Here is a 24931-nt window from a genome sequence, read left to right as displayed (position 1 = left end):
ATGGGGATGGAAGGCAGACGCACTTCCCGCTGGGAAGACCCGTGCCCGGAACTCGGCTCCCCGGAGGAAACTTGGTTTCCCTGGCCCGAGGCGTGGTCCGTACCCTTCCTTCCGAAAGTAAACCCTACCGCGCCAAGCCCGCCACCAGCAGGCCCCCGCACCCCGAGACACGCAGACGGCCTCTTCCGGTGGCAGAGTCACACCGAGAAGGTCGCCGCAGCAGGTCTCCCGTGCGGGAGCCGTCTTGTTGACCGTCAGCCGAGGGTACACACTGTCGGAGCACCTTCCCTGGGAGACCGCCGTGGGACCCCGCGCGGGGTATTTGTCCCGCGGCAGCAACGCCTACGTTCTGTGCAAGTGAGGCGGGGTGATAGTCGGGGGCAGCAAGAGCCACCCCAAGCATACCTGAAGGAGAACATATTTCTCGGACAGGGAGAAGGCAGAGCCGAGTCCGGGCGGAGAGCGCCTTGTGTGTGCGCCCGAACGCCTGGGACACCCCTCTTTCCCGTGGGCGTTGCAGAGCCCTGTTCCCGGGCGCCGTCGCTTCAGGACGCGGTGACGGCTCCGCGGCGCTGCCGGCGGAGCTCCTGTTCTCCGCAGCGGAAGGCGCTGTCTGGGCGGACCGGCTCCCGGGCCGCTCTCCTCTGCTCGTCTTCCTCCAAGGGGAACCGTGCCGGGCCGCGGCCTGGAAAGTCTCCGCTCCGGCCGCTGCGGCTGCTGGCAGGCTGTCGCTCTCTCCAGCTCGGGAGAGCGGGCGGGAACGGGTCAGCCTTCCATTCCGCGAACGGAGAGACCTGGCCCGCGTAGGCATTGGGCGCGAGCCCAGCTCTCCTTCTGCGCTTCGGGGACCCTGGCTCTCTAGCGGAGCTGGACAAAGCTGTCCCGGGACCTTCCAGACGGAGTGGGTTGATCTCAGAGAGCGAGTACACTGCGGAATGGGCTGAGCCTCAGCCTCTCCTTCCCACCGTGCCAGCCGGGGCGAGCGCCCCTCCACCCTTCCCAACAGCCGGCCCCCGTGTGATTCCTCCCCCGACACTTTCCCTTCCCGCCGGCGCGGGGACAGGCCTGCCCGCTTCTGCGGAGAGGAGGGCACCCTTTCCACTCCGGTCCGGACCCAGAGTGGGACGTTTCCCAGAACCTCGCTCTGCCCCTCCCCCACCCCAACGGAACGTTCCAGCCGAGGTCGTCAGAGAACCCTTGCTCCTGGCCCCGTTCTTGAGAAGCGTCTGGGCACACTTTCCCTTGCCGCCGAGGAATCGATGCGCTTCGGCGCTGAAGAGCTCTCCGCAGGCTCTCAGCTCTGTGCGGGACAGACGTGTTCTCAGCAGCTTGACACTCTCGTCGAGGGCGCCCTCGCCAAGCACCGGACCAGCACCCCTGGCTGGGACTGAGCTCCTACCCTCGACAGAGGCGACTGCTGTGTGCCGCGAGCTTCAGCTTGCTGCTTGCGGGAGACGGTCATGGGGATGGAAGGCAGACGCACTTCCCGCTGGGAAGACCCGTGCCCGGAACTCGGCTCCCCCGAAGGAACTTGGTTTCCCTGGCCCGAGGCGTGGTCCGCACCCTTCCTTCCGAAAGTAAACCCTACCGCGCCAAGCCCGCCACCAGCAGGCCCCCGCACCCCGAGACACGCAGACGGCCTCTTCCGGTGGCAGAGTCACACCGAGAAGGTCGCCGCAGCAGGTCTCCCGTGCGGGGAGCCGTCTTGTTGACCGTCAGCCGAGGGTACACACTGTCGGAGCACCTTCCCTGGGAGACCGCCGTGGGACCCCGCGCGGGGTATTTGTCCCGCGGCAGCAACGCCTACGTTCTGTGCAAGTGAGGCGGGGTGATAGTCGGGGGCAGCAAGAGCCACCCCAAGCATACCTGAAGGAGAACATATTTCTCGGACAGGGAGAAGGCAGAGCCGAGTCCGGGCGGAGAGCGCCTTGTGTGTGCGCCCGAACGCCTGGGACACCCCTCTTCCCGTGGGCGTTGCAGAGCCCTGTTCCCGGGCGCCTCGCTTCAGGACGCGGTGACGGCTCCGCGGCGCTGCCGGCGGAGCTCCTGTTCTCCGCAGCGGAAGGCGCTGTCTGGGCGGACCGGCTCCCGGGCCGCTCTCCTCTGCTCGTCTTCCTCCAAGGGGAGACCGTGCCGGGCCGCGGCCTGGAAAGTCTCCGCTCCGGCCGCTGCGGCTGCTGGCAGGCTGTCGCTCTCTCCAGCTCGGGAGAGCGGCGGGAACGGGTCAGCCTTCCATTCCGCGAACGGAGAGACCTGGCCCGCGTAAGGCTTGGGCGCGAGCCCAGCTCCCTCTGCGCTTCGGGGACCCTGGCTCTCTAGCGGAGCTGGACAAAGCTGTCCCGGGACCTTCCAGACGGAGTGGGTTGATCTCAGAGAGCGAGTACACTGCGGAATGGGCTGAGCCTCAGCCTTCTCCTTCCCACCGTGCCAGCCGGGGCGAGCGCCCCTCCACCCTTCCCAACAGCCGGCCCCCGTGTGTTTCCTCCCCCGACACTTTCCCTTCCCCGCCGGCGCGGGGACAGGCCTGCCCGCTTCTGCGGGAGAGGAGGGGCATCCTTTCCACTCCGGTCCGGACCCAGAGTGGGACGTTTCCCAGAACCTCGCTCTGCCCCTCCCCCACCCCAACGGAACGTTCCAGCCGAGGTCGTCAGAGAACCCTTGCTCCTGGCCCCGTTCTTGAGAAGCGTCTGGGCACACTTTCCCTTGCCGCCGAGGAATCGATGCGCTTCGGCGCTGAAGAGCTCTCCGGAGGCTCTCAGCTCTGTGCGGGACAGACGTGTTCGCAGCAGCTTGACACTCTCGTCGAGGGCGCCCTCGCCAAGCACCGGACCAGCACCCCTGGCTGGGACTGAGCTCCTACCCTCGACAGAGGCGACTGCTGTGTGCCGCGAGCTTCAGCTTGCTGCTTGCGGGAGACGGTCATGGGGATGGAAGGCAGACGCACTTCCCGCTGGGAAGACCGCGTGCCCGGAACTCGGCTCCCCCGAAGAAGGAACTTGGTTTCCCTGGCCCCGAGGCGTGGTCCGTACCCTTCCTTCCGAAAGTAAACCCTACCGCGCCAAGCCCGCCACCAGCAGGCCCCCGCACCCCGAGACACGCAGACGGCCTCTTCCGGTGGCAGAGTCACACCGAGAAGGTCGCCGCAGCAGGTCTCCCCGCGGCGGGGAGCCGTCTTGTTGACCGTCAGCCGAGGGTACACACTGTCGGAGCACCTTCCCTGGGAGACCGCCGTGGGACCCGCGCGGGGTATTGGTCCCGCGGCAGCAACGCCTACGTTCTGTGCAAGTGAGGCGGGGTGATAGTCGGGGGCAGCAAGAGCCACCCCAAGCATACCTGAAGGAGAACATATTTCTCGGACAGGGAGAAGGCAGAGCCGAGTCCGGGCGGAGAGCGCCTTGTGTGTGCGCCCGAACGCCTGGGACACCCCTCTTCCCGTGGGCGTTGCAGAGCCCTGTTCCGGGCGCCTCGCTTCAGGACGCGGTGACGGCTCCCGCGGCGCTGCCGGCGGAGCTCCTGTTCTCCGCAGCGGAAGCCGCTGTCTGGGCGGACCGGCTCCCGGGCCGCTCTCCTCTGCTCGTCTTCCTCCAAGGGGAACCGTGCCGGGCCGCGGCCTGGAAAGTCTCCGCTCCGGCCGCTGCCCTGCTGCTGGCAGGCTGTCGCTCTCTCCAGCTCGGGAGAGCGGCGGGAACGGGTCAGCCTTCCATTCCGCGAACGGAGAGACCTGGCCCGCGTAGGCATTGGGCGCGAGCCCAGCTCTCCTTCTGCGCTTCGGGGACCCTGGCTCTCTAGCGGAGCTGGACAAAGCTGTCCCGGGACCTTCCAGACGGAGTGGGTTGATCTCAGAGAGCGAGTACACTGCGGAATGGGCTGAGCCTCAGCCTCTCCTTCCCACCGTGCCAGCCGGGCGGCGCGCCCTCCACCCTTCCCAACAGCCGGCCCCCGTGTGATTCCTCCCCCGACACTTTCCCTTCCCGCCGGCGCGGGGACAGGCCTGCCCGCTTCTGCGGGAGAGGAGGGCATCCTTTCCACTCCGGTCCGGACCCAGAGTGGGACGTTTCCCAGAACCTCGCTCTGCCCCTCCCCCACCCCAACGGAACGTTCCAGCCGAGGTCGTCAGAGAACCCTTGCTCCTGGCCCCGTTCTTGAGAAGCGTCTGGGCACACTTTCCCTTGCCGCCGAGGAATCGATGCGCTTCGGCGCTGAAGAGCTCTCCGGAGGCTCTCAGCTCTGTGCGGGACGGACGTGTTCGCAGCAGCTTGACACTCTCGTCGAGGGCGCCCTCGCCAAGCACCGGACCAGCACCCCTGGCTGGGACTGAGCTCCTACCCTCGACAGAGGCGACTGCTGTGTGCCGCGAGCTTCAGCTTGCTGCTTGCGGGAGACGGTCATGGGGATGGAAGGCAGACGCACTTCCCGCTGGGAAGACCCGTGCCCGGAACTCGGCTCCCCCCGAAGGAACTTGGTTTCCCTGGCCCGAGGCGTGGTCCGTACCCTTCCTTCCGAAAGTAAACCCTACCGCGCCAAGCCCGCCACCAGCAGGCCCCGCACCCCGAGACACGCAGACGGCCTCTTCCGGTGGCAGAGTCACACCGAGAAGGTCGCCGCAGCAGGTCTCCCGTGCGGGGAGCCGTCTTGTTGACCGTCAGCCGAGGGTACACACTGTCGGAGCACCTTCCCTGGGAGACCGCCGTGGGACCCCGCGCGGGGTATTTGTCCCGCGGCAGCAACGCCTACGTTCTGTGCAAGTGAGGCGGGGTGATAGTCGGGGGCAGCAAGAGCCACCCCAAGCATACCTGAAGGAGAACATATTTCTCGGACAGGGAGAAGGCAGAGCCGAGTCCGGGCGGAGAGCGCCTTGTGTGTGCGCCCCGAACGCCTGGGACACCCCTCTTCCCGTGGGCGTTGCAGAGCCCTGTTCCCGGGCGCCTCGCTTCAGGACGCGGTGACGCTCCTCGGCGGCGCTGCCGGCGGAGCTCCTGTTCTCCGCAGCGGAAGGCGCTGTCTGGGCGGACCGGCTCCCGGGCCGCTCTCCTCTGCTCGTCTTCCTCCAAGGGGAACCGTGCCGGGCCGCGGCCTGGAAAGTCTCCGCTCCGGCCGCTGCGGCTGCTGGCAGGCTGTCGCTCTCTCCAGCTCGGGAGAGCGGCGGGAACGGGTCAGCCTTCCATTCCGCGAACGGAGAGACCTGGCCCGCGTAAGCATTGGGCGCGAGCCCAGCTCTCCTTCTGCGCTTCGGGGACCCTGGCTCTCTAGCGGAGCTGGACAAAGCTGTCCCGGGACCTTCCAGACGGAGTGGGTTGATCTCAGAGAGCGAGTACACTGCGGAATGGGCTGAGCCTCAGCCTCTCCTTCCCACCGTGCCAGCCCGGGCGAGCGCCCCTCCACCCTTCCCGACAGCCGGCCCCCGTGTGATTCCTCCCCCGACACTTTCCCTTCCCGCCGGCGCGGGGACAGGCCTGCCCGCTTCTGCGGGAGAGGAGGGCATCCTTTCCACTCCGGTCCGGACCCAGAGTGGGACGTTTCCCAGAACCTCGCTCTGCCCCTCCCCCACCCCAACGGAACGTTCCAGCCGAGGTCGTCAGAGAACCCTTGCTCCTGGCCCCGTTCTTGAGAAGCGTCTGGGCACACTTTCCCTTGCCGCCGAGGAATCGATGCGCTTCGGCGCTGAAGAGCTCTCCGCAGGCTCTCAGCTCTGTGCGGGACAGACGTGTTCGCAGCAGCTTGACACTCTCGTCGAGGGCGCCCTCGCCAAGCACCGGACCAGCACCCCTGGCTGGGACTGAGCTCCTACCCTCGACAGAGGCGACTGCTGTGTGCCGCGAGCTTCAGCTTGCTGCTTGCGGGAGACGGTCATGGGGATGGAAGGCAGACGCACTTCCCGCTGGGAAGACCCGTGCCCGGAACTCGGCTCCCCCGAAGGAACTTGGTTTCCCTGGCCCGAGGCGTGGTCCGTACCCTTCCTTCCGAAAGTAAACCCTACCGCGCCAAGCCCGCCACCAGCAGGCCCCCCGCACCCCGAGACACGCAGACGGCCTCTTCCGGTGGCAGAGTCACACCGAGAAGGTCGCCGCAGCAGGTCTCCCGTGCGGGGAGCCGTCTTGTTGACCGTCAGCCGAGGGTACACACTGTCGGAGCACCTTCCCTGGGAGACCGCCGTGGGAACCCCGCGCGGGTGTATTTTGTCCCGCGGCAGCAACGCCTACGTTCTGTGCAAGTGAGGCGGGGTGATAGTCGGGGGCAGCAAGAGCCACCCCAAGCATACCTGAAGGAGAACATATTTCTCGGACAGGGAGAAGGCAGAGCCGAGTCCGGGCGGAGAGCGCCTTGTGTGTGCGCCCGAACGCCTGGGACACCCCTCTTCCCGTGGGCGTTGCAGAGCCCTGTTCCCGGGCGCCTCGCTTCAGGACGCGGTGACGGCTCCGCGGCGCTGCCGGCGGAGCTCCTGTTCTCCGCAGCGGAAGGCGCTGTCTGGGCGGACCGGCTCCCGGGCCGCTCTCCTCTGCTCGTCTTCCTCCAAGGGGAACCGTGCCGGGCCGCGGCCTGGAAAGTCTCCGCTCCGGCCGCTGCGGCTGCTGGCAGGCTGTCGCTCTCTCCAGCTCGGGAGAGCGGCGGGAACGGGTCAGCCTTCCATTCCGCGAACGGAGAGACCTGGCCCGCGTAAGCATTGGGCGCGAGCCCAGCTCTCCTTCTGCGCTTCGGGGACCCTGGCTCTCTAGCGGAGCTGGACAAAGCTGTCCCGGGACCTTCCAGACGGAGTGGGTTGATCTCAGAGAGCGAGTACACTGCGGAATGGGCTGAGCCTCAGCCTCTCCTTCCCACCGTGCCAGCCGGGGCGAGCGCCCCTCCACCCTTCCCGACAGCCGGCCCCCGTGTGATTCCTCCCCCGACACTTTCCCTTCCCGCCGGCGCGGGGACAGGCCTGCCCGCTTCTGCGGGAGAGGAGGGCATCCTTTCCACTCCGGTCCGGACCCAGAGTGGGACGTTTCCCAGAACCTCGCTCTGCCCCTCCCCCACCCCAACGGAACGTTCCAGCCGAGGTCGTCAGAGAACCCTTGCTCCTGGCCCCGTTCTTGAGAAGCGTCTGGGCACACTTTCCCTTGCCGCCGAGGAATCGATGCGCTTCGGCGCTGAAGAGCTCTCCGCAGGCTCTCAGCTCTGTGCGGGACAGACGTGTTCTCAGCAGCTTGACACTCTCGTCGAAGGCGCCCTCGCCAAGCACCGGACCAGCACCCCTGGCTGGGACTGAGCTCCTACCCTCGACAGAGGCGACTGCTGTGTGCCGCGAGCTTCAGCTTGCTGCTTGCGGGAGACGGTCATGGGGATGGAAGGCAGACGCACTTCCCGCTGGGAAGACCCGTGCCCGGAACTCGGCTCCCCCGAAGGAACTTGGTTTCCCTGGCCCGAGGCGTGGTCCGTACCCTTCCTTCCGAAAGTAAACCCTACCGCGCCAAGCCCGCCACCAGCAGGCCCCCGCACCCCGAGACACGCAGACGGCCTCTTCCGGTGGCAGAGTCACACCGAGAAGGTCGCCGCAGCAGGTCTCCCGTGCGGGGAGCCGTCTTGTTGACCGTCAGCCGAGGGTACACACTGTCGGAGCACCTTCCCTGGGAGACCGCCGTGGGACCCCGCGCGGGGTATTTGTCCCGCGGCAGCAACGCCTACGTTCTGTGCAAGTGAGGCGGGGTGATAGTCGGGGGCAGCAAGAGCCACCCCAAGCATACCTGAAGGAGAACATATTTCTCGGACAGGGAGAAGGCAGAGCCGAGTCCGGGCGGAGAGCGCCTTGTGTGTGCGCCCGAACGCCTGGGACACCCCTCTTCCCGTGGGCGTTGCAGAGCCCTGTTCCCGGGCGCCTCGCTTCAGGACGCGGTGACGGCTCCGCGGCGCTGCCGGCGGAGCTCCTGTTCTCCGCAGCGGAAGGCGCTGTCTGGGCGGACCGGCTCCCGGGCCGCTCTCCTCTGCTCGTCTTCCTCCAAGGGGAACCGTGCCGGGCCGCGGCCTGGAAAGTCTCCGCTCCGGCCGCTGCGGCTGCTGGCAGGCTGTCGCTCTCTCCAGCTCGGGAGAGCGGCGGGAACGGGTCAGCCTTCCATTCCGCGAACGGAGAGACCTGGCCCGCGTAAGCATTGGGCGCGAGCCCAGCTCTCCTTCTGCGCTTCGGGGACCCTGGCTCTCTAGCGGAGCTGGACAAAGCTGTCCCGGGACCTTCCAGACGGAGTGGGTTGATCTCAGAGAGCGAGTACACTGCGGAATGGGCTGAGCCTCAGCCTCTCCTTCCCACCGTGCCAGCCGGGGCGAGCGCCCCTCCACCCTTCCCGACAGCCGGCCCCCGTGTGATTCCTCCCCCCGACACTTTCCCTTCCCGCCGGCGCGGGGACAGGCCTGCCCGCTTCTGCGGGAGAGGAGGGCATCCTTTCCACTCCGGTCCGGACCCAGAGTGGGACGTTTCCCAGAACCTCGCTCTGCCCCTCCCCCACCCCAACGGAACGTTCCAGCCGAGGTCGTCAGAGAACCCTTGCTCCTGGCCCCGTTCTTGAGAAGCGTCTGGGCACACTTTCCCTTGCCGCCGAGGAATCGATGCGCTTCGGCGCTGAAGAGCTCTCCGCAGGCTCTCAGCTCTGTGCGGGACAGACGTGTTCTCAGCAGCTTGACACTCTCGTCGAAGGCGCCCTCGCCAAGCACCGGACCAGCACCCCTGGCTGGGACTGAGCTCCTACCCTCGACAGAGGCGACTGCTGTGTGCCGCGAGCTTCAGCTTGCTGCTTGCGGGAGACGGTCATGGGGATGGAAGGCAGACGCACTTCCCGCTGGGAAGACCCGTGCCCGGAACTCGGCTCCCCCGAAGGAACTTGGTTTCCCTGGCCCGAGGCGTGGTCCGTACCCTTCCTTCCGAAAGTAAACCCTACCGCGCCAAGCCCGCCACCAGCAGGCCCCCCGCACCCCGAGACACGCAGACGGCCTCTTCCGGTGGCAGAGTCACACCGAGAAGGTCGCCGCAGCAGGTCTCCCGTGCGGGGAGCCGTCTTGTTGACCGTCAGCCGAGGGTACACACTGTCGGAGCACCTTCCCTGGGAGACCGCCGTGGGACCCCGCGCGGGGTATTTGTCCCGCGGCAGCAACGCCTACGTTCTGTGCAAGTGAGGCGGGGTGATAGTCGGGGGCAGCAAGAGCCACCCCAAGCATACCTGAAGGAGAACATATTTCTCGGACAGGGAGAAGGCAGAGCCGAGTCCGGGCGGAGAGCGCCTTGTGTGTGCGCCCGAACGCCTGGGACACCCCTCTTCCCGTGGGCGTTGCAGAGCCCTGTTCCCGGGCGCCTCGCTTCAGGACGCGGTGACGGCTCCGCGGCGCTGCCGGCGGAGCTCCTGTTCTCCGCAGCGGAAGGCGCTGTCTGGGCGGACCGGCTCCCGGGCCGCTCTCCTCTGCTCGTCTTCCTCCAAGGGGAACCGTGCCGGGCCGCGGCCTGGAAAGTCTCCGCTCCGGCCGCTGCGGCTGCTGGCAGGCTGTCGCTCTCTCCAGCTCGGGAGAGCGGCGGGAACGGGTCAGCCTTCCATTCCGCGAACGGAGAGACCTGGCCCGCGTAAGCATTGGGCGCGAGCCCAGCTCTCCTTCTGCGCTTCGGGGACCCTGGCTCTCTAGCGGAGCTGGACAAAGCTGTCCCGGGACCTTCCAGACGGAGTGGGTTGATCTCAGAGAGCGAGTACACTGCGGAATGGGCTGAGCCTCAGCCTCTCCTTCCCACCGTGCCAGCCGGGGCGAGCGCCCCTCCACCCTTCCCGACAGCCGGCCCCCGTGTGATTCCTCCCCCCGACACTTTCCCTTCCCGCCGGCGCGGGGACAGGCCTGCCCGCTTCTGCGGGAGAGGAGGGCATCCTTTCCACTCCGGTCCGGACCCAGAGTGGGACGTTTCCCAGAACCTCGCTCTGCCCCTCCCCCACCCCAACGGAACGTTCCAGCCGAGGTCGTCAGAGAACCCTTGCTCCTGGCCCCGTTCTTGAGAAGCGTCTGGGCACACTTTCCCTTGCCGCCGAGGAATCGATGCGCTTCGGCGCTGAAGAGCTCTCCGGAGGCTCTCAGCTCTGTGCGGGACAGACGTGTTCGCAGCAGCTTGACACTCTCGTCGAGGGCGCCCTCGCCAAGCACCGGACCAGCACCCCTGGCTGGGACTGAGCTCCTACCCTCGACAGAGGCGACTGCTGTGTGCCGCGAGCTTCAGCTTGCTGCTTGCGGGAGACGGTCATGGGGATGGAAGGCAGACGCACTTCCCGCTGGGAAGACCCGTGCCCGGAACTCGGCTCCCCCCGAAGGAACTTGGTTTCCCTGGCCCGAGGCGTGGTCCGTACCCTTCCTTCCGAAAGTAAACCCTACCGCGCCAAGCCCGCCACCAGCAGGCCCCCCGCACCCCGAGACACGCAGACGGCCTCTTCCGGTGGCAGAGTCACACCGAGAAGGTCGCCGCAGCAGGTCTCCCGTGCGGGGAGCCGTCTTGTTGACCGTCAGCCGAGGGTACACACTGTCGGAGCACCTTCCCTGGGAGACCGCCGTGGGACCCCGCGCGGGGTATTTGTCCCGCGGCAGCAACGCCTACGTTCTGTGCAAGTGAGGCGGGGTGATAGTCGGGGGCAGCAAGAGCCACCCCAAGCATACCTGAAGGAGAACATATTTCTCGGACAGGGAGAAGGCAGAGCCGAGTCCGGGCGGAGAGCGCCTTGCGTGTGCGCCCGAACGCCTGGGACACCCCTCTTCCCGTGGGCGTTGCAGAGCCCTGTTCCCGGGCGCCTCGCTTCAGGACGCGGTGACGGCTCCGCGGCGCTGCCGGCGGAGCTCCTGTTCTCCGCAGCGGAAGGCGCTGTCTGGGCGGACCGGCTCCCGGGCCGCTCTCCTCTGCTCGTCTTCCTCCAAGGGGAACCGTGCCGGGCCGCGGCCTGGAAAGTCTCCGCTCCGGCCGCTGCGGCTGCTGGCAGGCTGTCGCTCTCTCCAGCTCGGGAGAGCGGCGGGAACGGGTCAGCCTTCCATTCCGCGAACGGAGAGACCTGGCCCGCGTAAGCATTGGGCGCGAGCCCAGCTCTCCTTCTGCGCTTCGGGGACCCTGGCTCTCTAGCGGAGCTGGACAAAGCTGTCCCGGGACCTTCCAGACGGAGTGGGTTGATCTCAGAGAGCGAGTACACTGCGGAATGGGCTGAGCCTCAGCCTCTCCTTCCCACCGTGCCAGCCCGGGCGAGCGCCCCTCCACCCTTCCCGACAGCCGGCCCCCGTGTGATTCCTCCCCCCGACACTTTCCCTTCCCGCCGGCGCGGGGACAGGCCTGCCCGCTTCTGCGGGAGAGGAGGGCATCCTTTCCACTCCGGTCCGGACCCAGAGTGGGACGTTTCCCAGAACCTCGCTCTGCCCCTCCCCCACCCCAACGGAACGTTCCAGCCGAGGTCGTCAGAGAACCCTTGCTCCTGGCCCCGTTCTTGAGAAGCGTCTGGGCACACTTTCCCTTGCCGCCGAGGAATCGATGCGCTTCGGCGCTGAAGAGCTCTCCGCAGGCTCTCAGCTCTGTGCGGGACAGACGTGTTCTCAGCAGCTTGACACTCTCGTCGAAGGCGCCCTCGCCAAGCACCGGACCAGCACCCCTGGCTGGGACTGAGCTCCTACCCTCGACAGAGGCGACTGCTGTGTGCCGCGAGCTTCAGCTTGCTGCTTGCGGGAGACGGTCATGGGGATGGAAGGCAGACGCACTTCCCGCTGGGAAGACCCGTGCCCGGAACTCGGCTCCCCCCGAAGGAACTTGGTTTCCCTGGCCCGAGGCGTGGTCCGTACCCTTCCTTCCGAAAGTAAACCCTACCGCGCCAAGCCCGCCACCAGCAGGCCCCCGCACCCCGAGACACGCAGACGGCCTCTTCCGGTGGCAGAGTCACACCGAGAAGGTCGCCGCAGCAGGTCTCCCGTGCGGGGAGCCGTCTTGTTGACCGTCAGCCGAGGGTACACACTGTCGGAGCACCTTCCCTGGGAGACCGCCGTGGGACCCCGCGCGGGGTATTTGTCCCGCGGCAGCAACGCCTACGTTCTGTGCAAGTGAGGCGGGGTGATAGTCGGGGGCAGCAAGAGCCACCCCAAGCATACCTGAAGGAGAACATATTTCTCGGACAGGGAGAAGGCAGAGCCGAGTCCGGGCGGAGAGCGCCTTGTGTGTGCGCCCGAACGCCTGGGACACCCCTCTTCCCGTGGGCGTTGCAGAGCCCTGTTCCCGGGCGCCTCGCTTCAGGACGCGGTGACGGCTCCGCGGCGCTGCCGGCGGAGCTCCTGTTCTCCGCAGCGGAAGGCGCTGTCTGGGCGGACCGGCTCCCGGGCCGCTCTCCTCTGCTCGTCTTCCTCCAAGGGGAACCGTGCCGGGCCGCGGCCTGGAAAGTCTCCGCTCCGGCCGCTGCGGCTGCTGGCAGGCTGTCGCTCTCTCCAGCTCGGGAGAGCGGCGGGAACGGGTCAGCCTTCCATTCCGCGAACGGAGAGACCTGGCCCGCGTAAGCATTGGGCGCGAGCCCAGCTCTCCTTCTGCGCTTCGGGGACCCTGGCTCTCTAGCGGAGCTGGACAAAGCTGTCCCGGGACCTTCCAGACGGAGTGGGTTGATCTCAGAGAGCGAGTACACTGCGGAATGGGCTGAGCCTCAGCCTCTCCTTCCCACCGTGCCAGCCCGGGCGAGCGCCCCTCCACCCTTCCCGACAGCCGGCCCCCGTGTGATTCCTCCCCCCGACACTTTCCCTTCCCGCCGGCGCGGGGACAGGCCTGCCCGCTTCTGCGGGAGAGGAGGGCATCCTTTCCACTCCGGTCCGGACCCAGAGTGGGACGTTTCCCAGAACCTCGCTCTGCCCCTCCCCCACCCCAACGGAACGTTCCAGCCGAGGTCGTCAGAGAACCCTTGCTCCTGGCCCCGTTCTTGAGAAGCGTCTGGGCACACTTTCCCTTGCCGCCGAGGAATCGATGCGCTTCGGCGCTGAAGAGCTCTCCGGAGGCTCTCAGCTCTGTGCGGGACAGACGTGTTCGCAGCAGCTTGACACTCTCGTCGAGGGCGCCCTCGCCAAGCACCGGACCAGCACCCCTGGCTGGGACTGAGCTCCTACCCTCGACAGAGGCGACTGCTGTGTGCCGCGAGCTTCAGCTTGCTGCTTGCGGGAGACGGTCATGGGGATGGAAGGCAGACGCACTTCCCGCTGGGAAGACCCGTGCCCGGAACTCGGCTCCCCCCGAAGGAACTTGGTTTCCCTGGCCCGAGGCGTGGTCCGTACCCTTCCTTCCGAAAGTAAACCCTACCGCGCCAAGCCCGCCACCAGCAGGCCCCCCGCACCCCGAGACACGCAGACGGCCTCTTCCGGTGGCAGAGTCACACCGAGAAGGTCGCCGCAGCAGGTCTCCCGTGCGGGGAGCCGTCTTGTTGACCGTCAGCCGAGGGTACACACTGTCGGAGCACCTTCCCTGGGAGACCGCCGTGGGACCCCGCGCGGGGTATTTGTCCCGCGGCAGCAACGCCTACGTTCTGTGCAAGTGAGGCGGGGTGATAGTCGGGGGCAGCAAGAGCCACCCCAAGCATACCTGAAGGAGAACATATTTCTCGGACAGGGAGAAGGCAGAGCCGAGTCCGGGCGGAGAGCGCCTTGCGTGTGCGCCCGAACGCCTGGGACACCCCTCTTCCCGTGGGCGTTGCAGAGCCCTGTTCCCGGGCGCCTCGCTTCAGGACGCGGTGACGGCTCCTCGGCGGTGACGACTCCGCGGCGCTGCCGGCGGAGCTCCTGTTCTCCGCAGCGGAAGGCGCTGTCTGGGCGGACCGGCTCCCGGGCCGCTCTCCTCTGCTCGTCTTCCTCCAAGGGGAACCGTGCCGGGCCGCGGCCTGGAAAGTCTCCGCTCCGGCCGCTGCGGCTGCTGGCAGGCTGTCGCTCTCTCCAGCTCGGGAGAGCGGCGGGAACGGGTCAGCCTTCCATTCCGCGAACGGAGAGACCTGGCCCGCGTAAGCATTGGGCGCGAGCCCAGCTCTCCTTCTGCGCTTCGGGGACCCTGGCTCTCTAGCGGAGCTGGACAAAGCTGTCCCGGGACCTTCCAGACGGAGTGGGTTGATCTCAGAGAGCGAGTACACTGCGGAATGGGCTGAGCCTCAGCCTCTCCTTCCCACCGTGCCAGCCCGGGCGAGCGCCCCTCCACCCTTCCCGACAGCCGGCCCCCGTGTGATTCCTCCCCCCGACACTTTCCCTTCCCGCCGGCGCGGGGACAGGCCTGCCCGCTTCTGCGGGAGAGGAGGGCATCCTTTCCACTCCGGTCCGGACCCAGAGTGGGACGTTTCCCAGAACCTCGCTCTGCCCCTCCCCCACCCCAACGGAACGTTCCAGCCGAGGTCGTCAGAGAACCCTTGCTCCTGGCCCCGTTCTTGAGAAGCGTCTGGGCACACTTTCCCTTGCCGCCGAGGAATCGATGCGCTTCGGCGCTGAAGAGCTCTCCGGAGGCTCTCAGCTCTGTGCGGGACAGACGTGTTCGCAGCAGCTTGACACTCTCGTCGAGGGCGCCCTCGCCAAGCACCGGACCAGCACCCCTGGCTGGGACTGAGCTCCTACCCTCGACAGAGGCGACTGCTGTGTGCCGCGAGCTTCAGCTTGCTGCTTGCGGGAGACGGTCATGGGGATGGAAGGCAGACGCACTTCCCGCTGGGAAGACCCGTGCCCGGAACTCGGCTCCCCCGAAGGAACTTGGTTTCCCTGGCCCGAGGCGTGGTCCGTACCCTTCCTTCCGAAAGTAAACCCTACCGCGCCAAGCCCGCCACCAGCAGGCCCCCGCACCCCGAGACACGCAGACGGCCTCTTCCGGTGGCAGAGTCACACCGAGAAGGTCGCCGCAGCAGGTCTCCCGTGCGGGGAGCCGTCTTGTTGACCGTCAGCCGAGGGTACACACTGTCGGAGCACCTTCCCTGGGAGACCGCCGTGGGACCCCGCGCGGGGTATTTGTCCCGCGGCAGCAACGCCTACGTTCTGTGCAAGTGAGGCGGGGTGATAGTCGGGGGCAGCAAGAGCCACCCCAAGCATACCTGAAGGAGAACATATTTCTCGGACAGGGAGAAGGCAGAGCCGAGTCCGGGCGGAGAGCGCCTTGTGTGTGCGCCCGAACGCCTGGGACACCCCTCTTCCCGTGGGCGTTGCAGAGCCCTGTTCCCGGGCGCCTCGCTTCAGGACGCGGTGACGGCTCCGCGGCGCTGCCGGCGGAGCTCCTGTTCTCCGCAGCGGAAGGCGCTGTCTGGGCGGACCGGCTCCCGGGCCGCTCTCCTCTGCTCGTCTTCCTCCAAGGGGAACCGTGCCGGGCCGCGGCCTGGAAAGTCTCCGCTCCGGCCGCTGCGGCTGCTGGCAGGCTGTCGCTCTCTCCAGCTCGGGAGAGCGGCGGGAACGGGTCAGCCTTCCATTCCGCGAACGGAGAGACCTGGCCCGCGTAAGCATTGGGCGCGAGCCCAGCTCTCCTTCTGCGCTTCGGGGACCCTGGCTCTCTAGCGGAGCTGGACAAAGCTGTCCCGGGACCTTCCAGACGGAGTGGGTTGATCTCAGAGAGCGAGTACACTGCGGAATGGGCTGAGCCTCAGCCTCTCCTTCCCACCGTGCCAGCCCGGGCGAGCGCCCCTCCACCCTTCCCGACAGCCGGCCCCCGTGTGATTCCTCCCCCCGACACTTTCCCTTCCCGCCGGCGCGGGGACAGGCCTGCCCGCTTCTGCGGGAGAGGAGGGCATCCTTTCCACTCCGGTCCGGACCCAGAGTGGGACGTTTCCCAGAACCTCGCTCTGCCCCTCCCCCACCCCAACGGAACGTTCCAGCCGAGGTCGTCAGAGAACCCTTGCTCCTGGCCCCGTTCTTGAGAAGCGTCTGGGCACACTTTCCCTTGCCGCCGAGGAATCGATGCGCTTCGGCGCTGAAGAGCTCTCCGGAGGCTCTCAGCTCTGTGCGGGACAGACGTGTTCGCAGCAGCTTGACACTCTCGTCGAGGGCGCCCTCGCCAAGCACCGGACCAGCACCCCTGGCTGGGACTGAGCTCCTACCCTCGACAGAGGCGACTGCTGTGTGCCGCGAGCTTCAGCTTGCTGCTTGCGGGAGACGGTCATGGGGATGGAAGGCAGACGCACTTCCCGCTGGGAAGACCCGTGCCCGGAACTCGGCTCCCCCCGAAGGAACTTGGTTTCCCTGGCCCGAGGCGTGGTCCGTACCCTTCCTTCCGAAAGTAAACCCTACCGCGCCAAGCCCGCCACCAGCAGGCCCCCGCACCCCGAGACACGCAGACGGCCTCTTCCGGTGGCAGAGTCACACCGAGAAGGTCGCCGCAGCAGGTCTCCCGTGCGGGGAGCCGTCTTGTTGACCGTCAGCCGAGGGTACACACTGTCGGAGCACCTTCCCTGGGAGACCGCCGTGGGACCCCGCGCGGGGTATTTGTCCCGCGGCAGCAACGCCTACGTTCTGTGCAAGTGAGGCGGGGTGATAGTCGGGGGCAGCAAGAGCCACCCCAAGCATACCTGAAGGAGAACATATTTCTCGGACAGGGAGAAGGCAGAGCCGAGTCCGGGCGGAGAGCGCCTTGTGTGTGCGCCCGAACGCCTGGGACACCCCTCTTCCCGTGGGCGTTGCAGAGCCCTGTTCCCGGGCGCCTCGCTTCAGGACGCGGTGACGGCTCCGCGGCGCTGCCGGCGGAGCTCCTGTTCTCCGCAGCGGAAGGCGCTGTCTGGGCGGACCGGCTCCCGGGCCGCTCTCCTCTGCTCGTCTTCCTCCAAGGGGAACCGTGCCGGGCCGCGGCCTGGAAAGTCTCCGCTCCGGCCGCTGCGGCTGCTGGCAGGCTGTCGCTCTCTCCAGCTCGGGAGAGCGGCGGGAACGGGTCAGCCTTCCATTCCGCGAACGGAGAGACCTGGCCCGCGTAAGCATTGGGCGCGAGCCCAGCTCTCCTTCTGCGCTTCGGGGACCCTGGCTCTCTAGCGGAGCTGGACAAAGCTGTCCCGGGACCTTCCAGACGGAGTGGGTTGATCTCAGAGAGCGAGTACACTGCGGAATGGGCTGAGCCTCAGCCTCTCCTTCCCACCGTGCCAGCCGGGGCGAGCGCCCCTCCACCCTTCCCGACAGCCGGCCCCCGTGTGATTCCTCCCCCCGACACTTTCCCTTCCCGCCGGCGCGGGGACAGGCCTGCCCGCTTCTGCGGGAGAGGAGGGCATCCTTTCCACTCCGGTCCGGACCCAGAGTGGGACGTTTCCCAGAACCTCGCTCTGCCCCTCCCCCACCCCAACGGAACGTTCCAGCCGAGGTCGTCAGAGAACCCTTGCTCCTGGCCCCGTTCTTGAGAAGCGTCTGGGCACACTTTCCCTTGCCGCCGAGGAATCGATGCGCTTCGGCGCTGAAGAGCTCTCCGGAGGCTCTCAGCTCTGTGCGGGACAGACGTGTTCGCAGCAGCTTGACACTCTCGTCGAGGGCGCCCTCGCCAAGCACCGGACCAGCACCCCTGGCTGGGACTGAGCTCCTACCCTCGACAGAGGCGACTGCTGTGTGCCGCGAGCTTCAGCTTGCTGCTTGCGGGAGACGGTCATGGGGATGGAAGGCAGACGCACTTCCCGCTGGGAAGACCCGTGCCCGGAACTCGGCTCCCCCCGAAGGAACTTGGTTTCCCTGGCCCGAGGCGTGGTCCGTACCCTTCCTTCCGAAAGTAAACCCTACCGCGCCAAGCCCGCCACCAGCAGGCCCCCGCACCCCGAGACACGCAGACGGCCTCTTCCGGTGGCAGAGTCACACCGAGAAGGTCGCCGCAGCAGGTCTCCCGTGCGGGGAGCCGTCTTGTTGACCGTCAGCCGAGGGTACACACTGTCGGAGCACCTTCCCTGGGAGACCGCCGTGGGACCCCGCGCGGGGTATTTGTCCCGCGGCAGCAACGCCTACGTTCTGTGCAAGTGAGGCGGGGTGATAGTCGGGGGCAGCAAGAGCCACCCCAAGCATACCTGAAGGAGAACATATTTCTCGGACAGGGAGAAGGCAGAGCCGAGTCCGGGCGGAGAGCGCCTTGTGTGTGCGCCCGAACGCCTGGGACACCCCTCTTCCCGTGGGCGTTGCAGAGCCCTGTTCCCGGGCGCCTCGCTTCAGGACGCGGTGACGGCTCCGCGGCGCTGCCGGCGGAGCTCCTGTTCTCCGCAGCGGAAGGCGCTGTCTGGGCGGACCGGCTCCCGGGCCGCTCTCCTCTGCTCGTCTTCCTCCAAGGGGAACCGTGCCGGGCCGCGGCCTGGAAAGTCTCCGCTCCGGCCGCTGCGGCTGCTGGCAGGCTGTCGCTCTCTCCAGCTCGGGAGAGCGGCGGGAACGGGTCAGCCTTCCATTCCGCGAACGGAGAGACCTGGCCCGCGTAAGCATTGGGCGCGAGCCCAGCTCTCCTTCTGCGCTTCGGGGACCCTGGCTCTCTAGCGGAGCTGGACAAAGCTGTCCCGGGACCTTCCAGACGGAGTGGGTTGATCTCAGAGAGCGAGTACACTGCGGAATGGGCTGAGCCTCAGCCTCTCCTTCCCACCGTGCCAGCCCGGGCGAGCGCCCCTCCACCCTTCCCGACAGCCGGCCCCCGTGTGATTCCTCCCCCCGACACTTTCCCTTCCCGCCGGCGCGGGGACAGGCCTGCCCGCTTCTGCGGGAGAGGAGGGCATCCTTTCCACTCCGGTCCGGACCCAGAGTGGGACGTTTCCCAGAACCTCGCTCTGCCCCTCCCCCACCCCAACGGAACGTTCCAGCCGAGGTCGTCAGAGAACCCTTGCTCCTGGCCCCGTTCTTGAGAAGCGTCTGGGCACACTTTCCCTTGCCGCCGAGGAATCGATGCGCTTCGGCGCTGAAGAGCTCTCCGGAGGCTCTCAGCTCTGTGCGGGACGGACGTGTTCGCAGCAGCTTGACACTCTCGTCGAGGGCGCCCTCGCCAAGCACCGGACCAGCACCCCTGGCTGGGACTGAGCTCCTACCCTCGACAGAGGCGACTGCTGTGTGCCGCGAGCTTCAGCTTGCTGCTTGCGGGAGACGGTCATGGGGATGGAAGGCAGACGCACTTCCCGCTGGGAAGACCCGTGCCCGGAACTCGGCTCCCCCGAAGGAACTTGGTTTCCCTGGCCCGAGGCGTGGTCCGTACCCTTCCTTCCGAAAGTAAACCCTACCGCGCCAAGCCCGCCACCAGCAGGCCCCCGCACCCCGAGACACGCAGACGGCCTCTTCCGGTGGCAGAGTCACACCGAGAAGGTCGCCGCAGCAGGTCTCCCGTGCGGGGAGCCGTCTTGTTGACCGTCAGCCGAGGGTACACACTGTCGGAGCACCTTCCCTGGGAGACCGCCGTGGGACCCCGCGCGGGGTATTTGTCCCGCGGCAGCAACGCCTACGTTCTGTGCAAGTGAGGCGGGGTGATAGTCGGGGGCAGCAAGAGCCACCCCAAGCATACCTGAAGGAGAACATATTTCTCGGACAGGGAGAAGGCAGAGCCGAGTCCGGGCGGAGAGCGCCTTGTGTGTGCGCCCGAACGCCTGGGACACCCCTCTTCCCGTGGGCGTTGCAGAGCCCTGTTCCCGGGCGCCTCGCTTCAGGACGCGGTGACGGCTCCGCGGCGCTGCCGGCGGAGCTCCTGTTCTCCGCAGCGGAAGGCGCTGTCTGGGCGGACCGGCTCCCGGGCCGCTCTCCTCTGCTCGTCTTCCTCCAAGGGGAACCGTGCCGGGCCGCGGCCTGGAAAGTCTCCGCTCCGGCCGCTGCGGCTGCTGGCAGGCTGTCGCTCTCTCCAGCTCGGGAGAGCGGCGGGAACGGGTCAGCCTTCCATTCCGCGAACGGAGAGACCTGGCCCGCGTAAGCATTGGGCGCGAGCCCAGCTCTCCTTCTGCGCTTCGGGGACCCTGGCTCTCTAGCGGAGCTGGACAAAGCTGTCCCGGGACCTTCCAGACGGAGTGGGTTGATCTCAGAGAGCGAGTACACTGCGGAATGGGCTGAGCCTCAGCCTCTCCTTCCCACCGTGCCAGCCCGGGCGAGCGCCCCTCCACCCTTCCCGACAGCCGGCCCCCGTGTGATTCCTCCCCCCGACACTTTCCCTTCCCGCCGGCGCGGGGACAGGCCTGCCCGCTTCTGCGGGAGAGGAGGGCATCCTTTCCACTCCGGTCCGGACCCAGAGTGGGACGTTTCCCAGAACCTCGCTCTGCCCCTCCCCCACCCCAACGGAACGTTCCAGCCGAGGTCGTCAGAGAACCCTTGCTCCTGGCCCCGTTCTTGAGAAGCGTCTGGGCACACTTTCCCTTGCCGCCGAGGAATCGATGCGCTTCGGCGCTGAAGAGCTCTCCGGAGGCTCTCAGCTCTGTGCGGGACGGACGTGTTCGCAGCAGCTTGACACTCTCGTCGAGGGCGCCCTCGCCAAGCACCGGACCAGCACCCCTGGCTGGGACTGAGCTCCTACCCTCGACAGAGGCGACTGCTGTGTGCCGCGAGCTTCAGCTTGCTGCTTGCGGGAGACGGTCATGGGGATGGAAGGCAGACGCACTTCCCGCTGGGAAGACCCGTGCCCGGAACTCGGCTCCCCCCGAAGGAACTTGGTTTCCCTGGCCCGAGGCGTGGTCCGTACCCTTCCTTCCGAAAGTAAACCCTACCGCGCCAAGCCCGCCACCAGCAGGCCCCCGCACCCCGAGACACGCAGACGGCCTCTTCCGGTGGCAGAGTCACACCGAGAAGGTCGCCGCAGCAGGTCTCCCGTGCGGGGAGCCGTCTTGTTGACCGTCAGCCGAGGGTACACACTGTCGGAGCACCTTCCCTGGGAGACCGCCGTGGGACCCCGCGCGGGGTATTTGTCCCGCGGCAGCAACGCCTACGTTCTGTGCAAGTGAGGCGGGGTGATAGTCGGGGGCAGCAAGAGCCACCCCAAGCATACCTGAAGGAGAACATATTTCTCGGACAGGGAGAAGGCAGAGCCGAGTCCGGGCGGAGAGCGCCTTGTGTGTGCGCCCGAACGCCTGGGACACCCCTCTTCCCGTGGGCGTTGCAGAGCCCTGTTCCCGGGCGCCTCGCTTCAGGACGCGGTGACGGCTCCGCGGCGCTGCCGGCGGAGCTCCTGTTCTCCGCAGCGGAAGGCGCTGTCTGGGCGGACCGGCTCCCGGGCCGCTCTCCTCTGCTCGTCTTCCTCCAAGGGGAACCGTGCCGGGCCGCGGCCTGGAAAGTCTCCGCTCCGGCCGCTGCGGCTGCTGGCAGGCTGTCGCTCTCTCCAGCTCGGGAGAGCGGCGGGAACGGGTCAGCCTTCCATTCCGCGAACGGAGAGACCTGGCCCGCGTAAGCATTGGGCGCGAGCCCAGCTCTCCTTCTGCGCTTCGGGGACCCTGGCTCTCTAGCGGAGCTGGACAAAGCTGTCCCGGGACCTTCCAGACGGAGTGGGTTGATCTCAGAGAGCGAGTACACTGCGGAATGGGCTGAGCCTCAGCCTCTCCTTCCCACCGTGCCAGCCCGGGCGAGCGCCCCTCCACCCTTCCCGACAGCCGGCCCCCGTGTGATTCCTCCCCCCGACACTTTCCCTTCCCGCCGGCGCGGGGACAGGCCTGCCCGCTTCTGCGGGAGAGGAGGGCATCCTTTCCACTCCGGTCCGGACCCAGAGTGGGACGTTTCCCAGAACCTCGCTCTGCCCCTCCCCCACCCCAACGGAACGTTCCAGCCGAGGTCGTCAGAGAACCCTTGCTCCTGGCCCCGTTCTTGAGAAGCGTCTGGGCACACTTTCCCTTGCCGCCGAGGAATCGATGCGCTTCGGCGCTGAAGAGCTCTCCGGAGGCTCTCAGCTCTGTGCGGGACGGACGTGTTCGCAGCAGCTTGACACTCTCGTCGAGGGCGCCCTCGCCAAGCACCGGACCAGCACCCCTGGCTGGGACTGAGCTCCTACCCTCGACAGAGGCGACTGCTGTGTGCCGCGAGCTTCAGCTTGCTGCTTGCGGGAGACGGTCATGGGGATGGAAGGCAGACGCACTTCCCGCTGGGAAGACCCGTGCCCGGAACTCGGCTCCCCCGAAGGAACTTGGTTTCCCTGGCCCGAGGCGTGGTCCGTACCCTTCCTTCCGAAAGTAAACCCTACCGCGCCAAGCCCGCCACCAGCAGGCCCCCGCACCCCGAGACACGCAGACGGCCTCTTCCGGTGGCAGAGTCACACCGAGAAGGTCGCCGCAGCAGGTCTCCCGTGCGGGGAGCCGTCTTGTTGACCGTCAGCCGAGGGTACACACTGTCGGAGCACCTTCCCTGGGAGACCGCCGTGGGACCCCGCGCGGGGTATTTGTCCCGCGGCAGCAACGCCTACGTTCTGTGCAAGTGAGGCGGGGTGATAGTCGGGGGCAGCAAGAGCCACCCCAAGCATACCTGAAGGAGAACATATTTCTCGGACAGGGAGAAGGCAGAGCCGAGTCCGGGCGGAGAGCGCCTTGCGTGTGCGCCCGAACGCCTGGGACACCCCTCTTCCCGTGGGCGTTGCAGAGCCCTGTTCCCGGGCGCCTCGCTTCAGGACGCGGTGACGGCTCCGCGGCGCTGCCGGCGGAGCTCCTGTTCTCCGCAGCGGAAGGCGCTGTCTGGGCGGACCGGCTCCCGGGCCGCTCTCCTCTGCTCGTCTTCCTCCAAGGGGAACCGTGCCGGGCCGCGGCCTGGAAAGTCTCCGCTCCGGCCGCTGCGGCTGCTGGCAGGCTGTCGCTCTCTCCAGCTCGGGAGAGCGGCGGGAACGGGTCAGCCTTCCATTCCGCGAACGGAGAGACCTGGCCCGCGTAAGCATTGGGCGCGAGCCCAGCTCTCCTTCTGCGCTTCGGGGACCCTGGCTCTCTAGCGGAGCTGGACAAAGCTGTCCCGGGACCTTCCAGACGGAGTGGGTTGATCTCAGAGAGCGAGTACACTGCGGAATGGGCTGAGCCTCAGCCTCTCCTTCCCACCGTGCCAGCCCGGGCGAGCGCCCCTCCACCCTTCCCGACAGCCGGCCCCCGTGTGATTCCTCCCCCGACACTTTCCCTTCCCGCCGGCGCGGGGACAGGCCTGCCCGCTTCTGCGGGAGAGGAGGGCATCCTTTCCACTCCGGTCCGGACCCAGAGTGGGACGTTTCCCAGAACCTCGCTCTGCCCCTCCCCCACCCCAACGGAACGTTCCAGCCGAGGTCGTCAGAGAACCCTTGCTCCTGGCCCCGTTCTTGAGAAGCGTCTGGGCACACTTTCCCTTGCCGCCGAGGAATCGATGCGCTTCGGCGCTGAAGAGCTCTCCGGAGGCTCTCAGCTCTGTGCGGGACGGACGTGTTCGCAGCAGCTTGACACTCTCGTCGAGGGCGCCCTCGCCAAGCACCGGACCAGCACCCCTGGCTGGGACTGAGCTCCTACCCTCGACAGAGGCGACTGCTGTGTGCCGCGAGCTTCAGCTTGCTGCTTGCGGGAGACGGTCATGGGGATGGAAGGCAGACGCACTTCCCGCTGGGAAGACCCGTGCCCGGAACTCGGCTCCCCCCGAAGGAACTTGGTTTCCCTGGCCCGAGGCGTGGTCCGTACCCTTCCTTCCGAAAGTAAACCCTACCGCGCCAAGCCCGCCACCAGCAGGCCCCCGCACCCCGAGACACGCAGACGGCCTCTTCCGGTGGCAGAGTCACACCGAGAAGGTCGCCGCAGCAGGTCTCCCGTGCGGGGAGCCGTCTTGTTGACCGTCAGCCGAGGGTACACACTGTCGGAGCACCTTCCCTGGGAGACCGCCGTGGGACCCCGCGCGGGGTATTTGTCCCGCGGCAGCAACGCCTACGTTCTGTGCAAGTGAGGCGGGGTGATAGTCGGGGGCAGCAAGAGCCACCCCAAGCATACCTGAAGGAGAACATATTTCTCGGACAGGGAGAAGGCAGAGCCGAGTCCGGGCGGAGAGCGCCTTGCGTGTGCGCCCGAACGCCTGGGACACCCCTCTTCCCGTGGGCGTTGCAGAGCCCTGTTCCCGGGCGCCTCGCTTCAGGACGCGGTGACGGCTCCGCGGCGCTGCCGGCGGAGCTCCTGTTCTCCGCAGCGGAAGGCGCTGTCTGGGCGGACCGGCTCCCGGGCCGCTCTCCTCTGCTCGTCTTCCTCCAAGGGGAACCGTGCCGGGCCGCGGCCTGGAAAGTCTCCGCTCCGGCCGCTGCGGCTGCTGGCAGGCTGTCGCTCTCTCCAGCTCGGGAGAGCGGCGGGAACGGGTCAGCCTTCCATTCCGCGAACGGAGAGACCTGGCCCGCGTAAGCATTGGGCGCGAGCCCAGCTCTCCTTCTGCGCTTCGGGGACCCTGGCTCTCTAGCGGAGCTGGACAAAGCTGTCCCGGGACCTTCCAGACGGAGTGGGTTGATCTCAGAGAGCGAGTACACTGCGGAATGGGCTGAGCCTCAGCCTCTCCTTCCCACCGTGCCAGACCGGGCGAGCGCCCCTCCACCCTTCCCAACAGCCGGCCCCCGTGTGATTCCTCCCCCCGACACTTTCCCTTCCCGCCGGCGCGGGGACAGGCCTGCCCGCTTCTGCGGGAGAGGAGGGCATCCTTTCCACTCCGGTCCGGACCCAGAGTGGGACGTTTCCCAGAACCTCGCTCTGCCCCTCCCCCACCCCAACGGAACGTTCCAGCCGAGGTCGTCAGAGAACCCTTGCTCCTGGCCCCGTTCTTGAGAAGCGTCTGGGCACACTTTCCCTTGCCGCCGAGGAATCGATGCGCTTCGGCGCTGAAGAGCTCTCCGGAGGCTCTCAGCTCTGTGCGGGACGGACGTGTTCGCAGCAGCTTGACACTCTCGTCGAGGGCGCCCTCGCCAAGCACCGGACCAGCACCCCTGGCTGGGACTGAGCTCCTACCCTCGACAGAGGCGACTGCTGTGTGCCGCGAGCTTCAGCTTGCTGCTTGCGGGAGACGGTCATGGGGATGGAAGGCAGACGCACTTCCCGCTGGGAAGACCCGTGCCCGGAACTCGGCTCCCCCCGAAGGAACT

Source organism: Pteronotus mesoamericanus, unplaced genomic scaffold (genome assembly GCF_021234165.1).
Source record: "Pteronotus mesoamericanus isolate MK-2021 breed Mesoamerican mustached bat unplaced genomic scaffold, CSHL_Meso_final contig_27, whole genome shotgun sequence".
Lineage (NCBI taxonomy): Eukaryota > Metazoa > Chordata > Mammalia > Chiroptera > Mormoopidae > Pteronotus > Pteronotus mesoamericanus.
Note: the sequence above shows the minus strand (reverse complement) of the source record.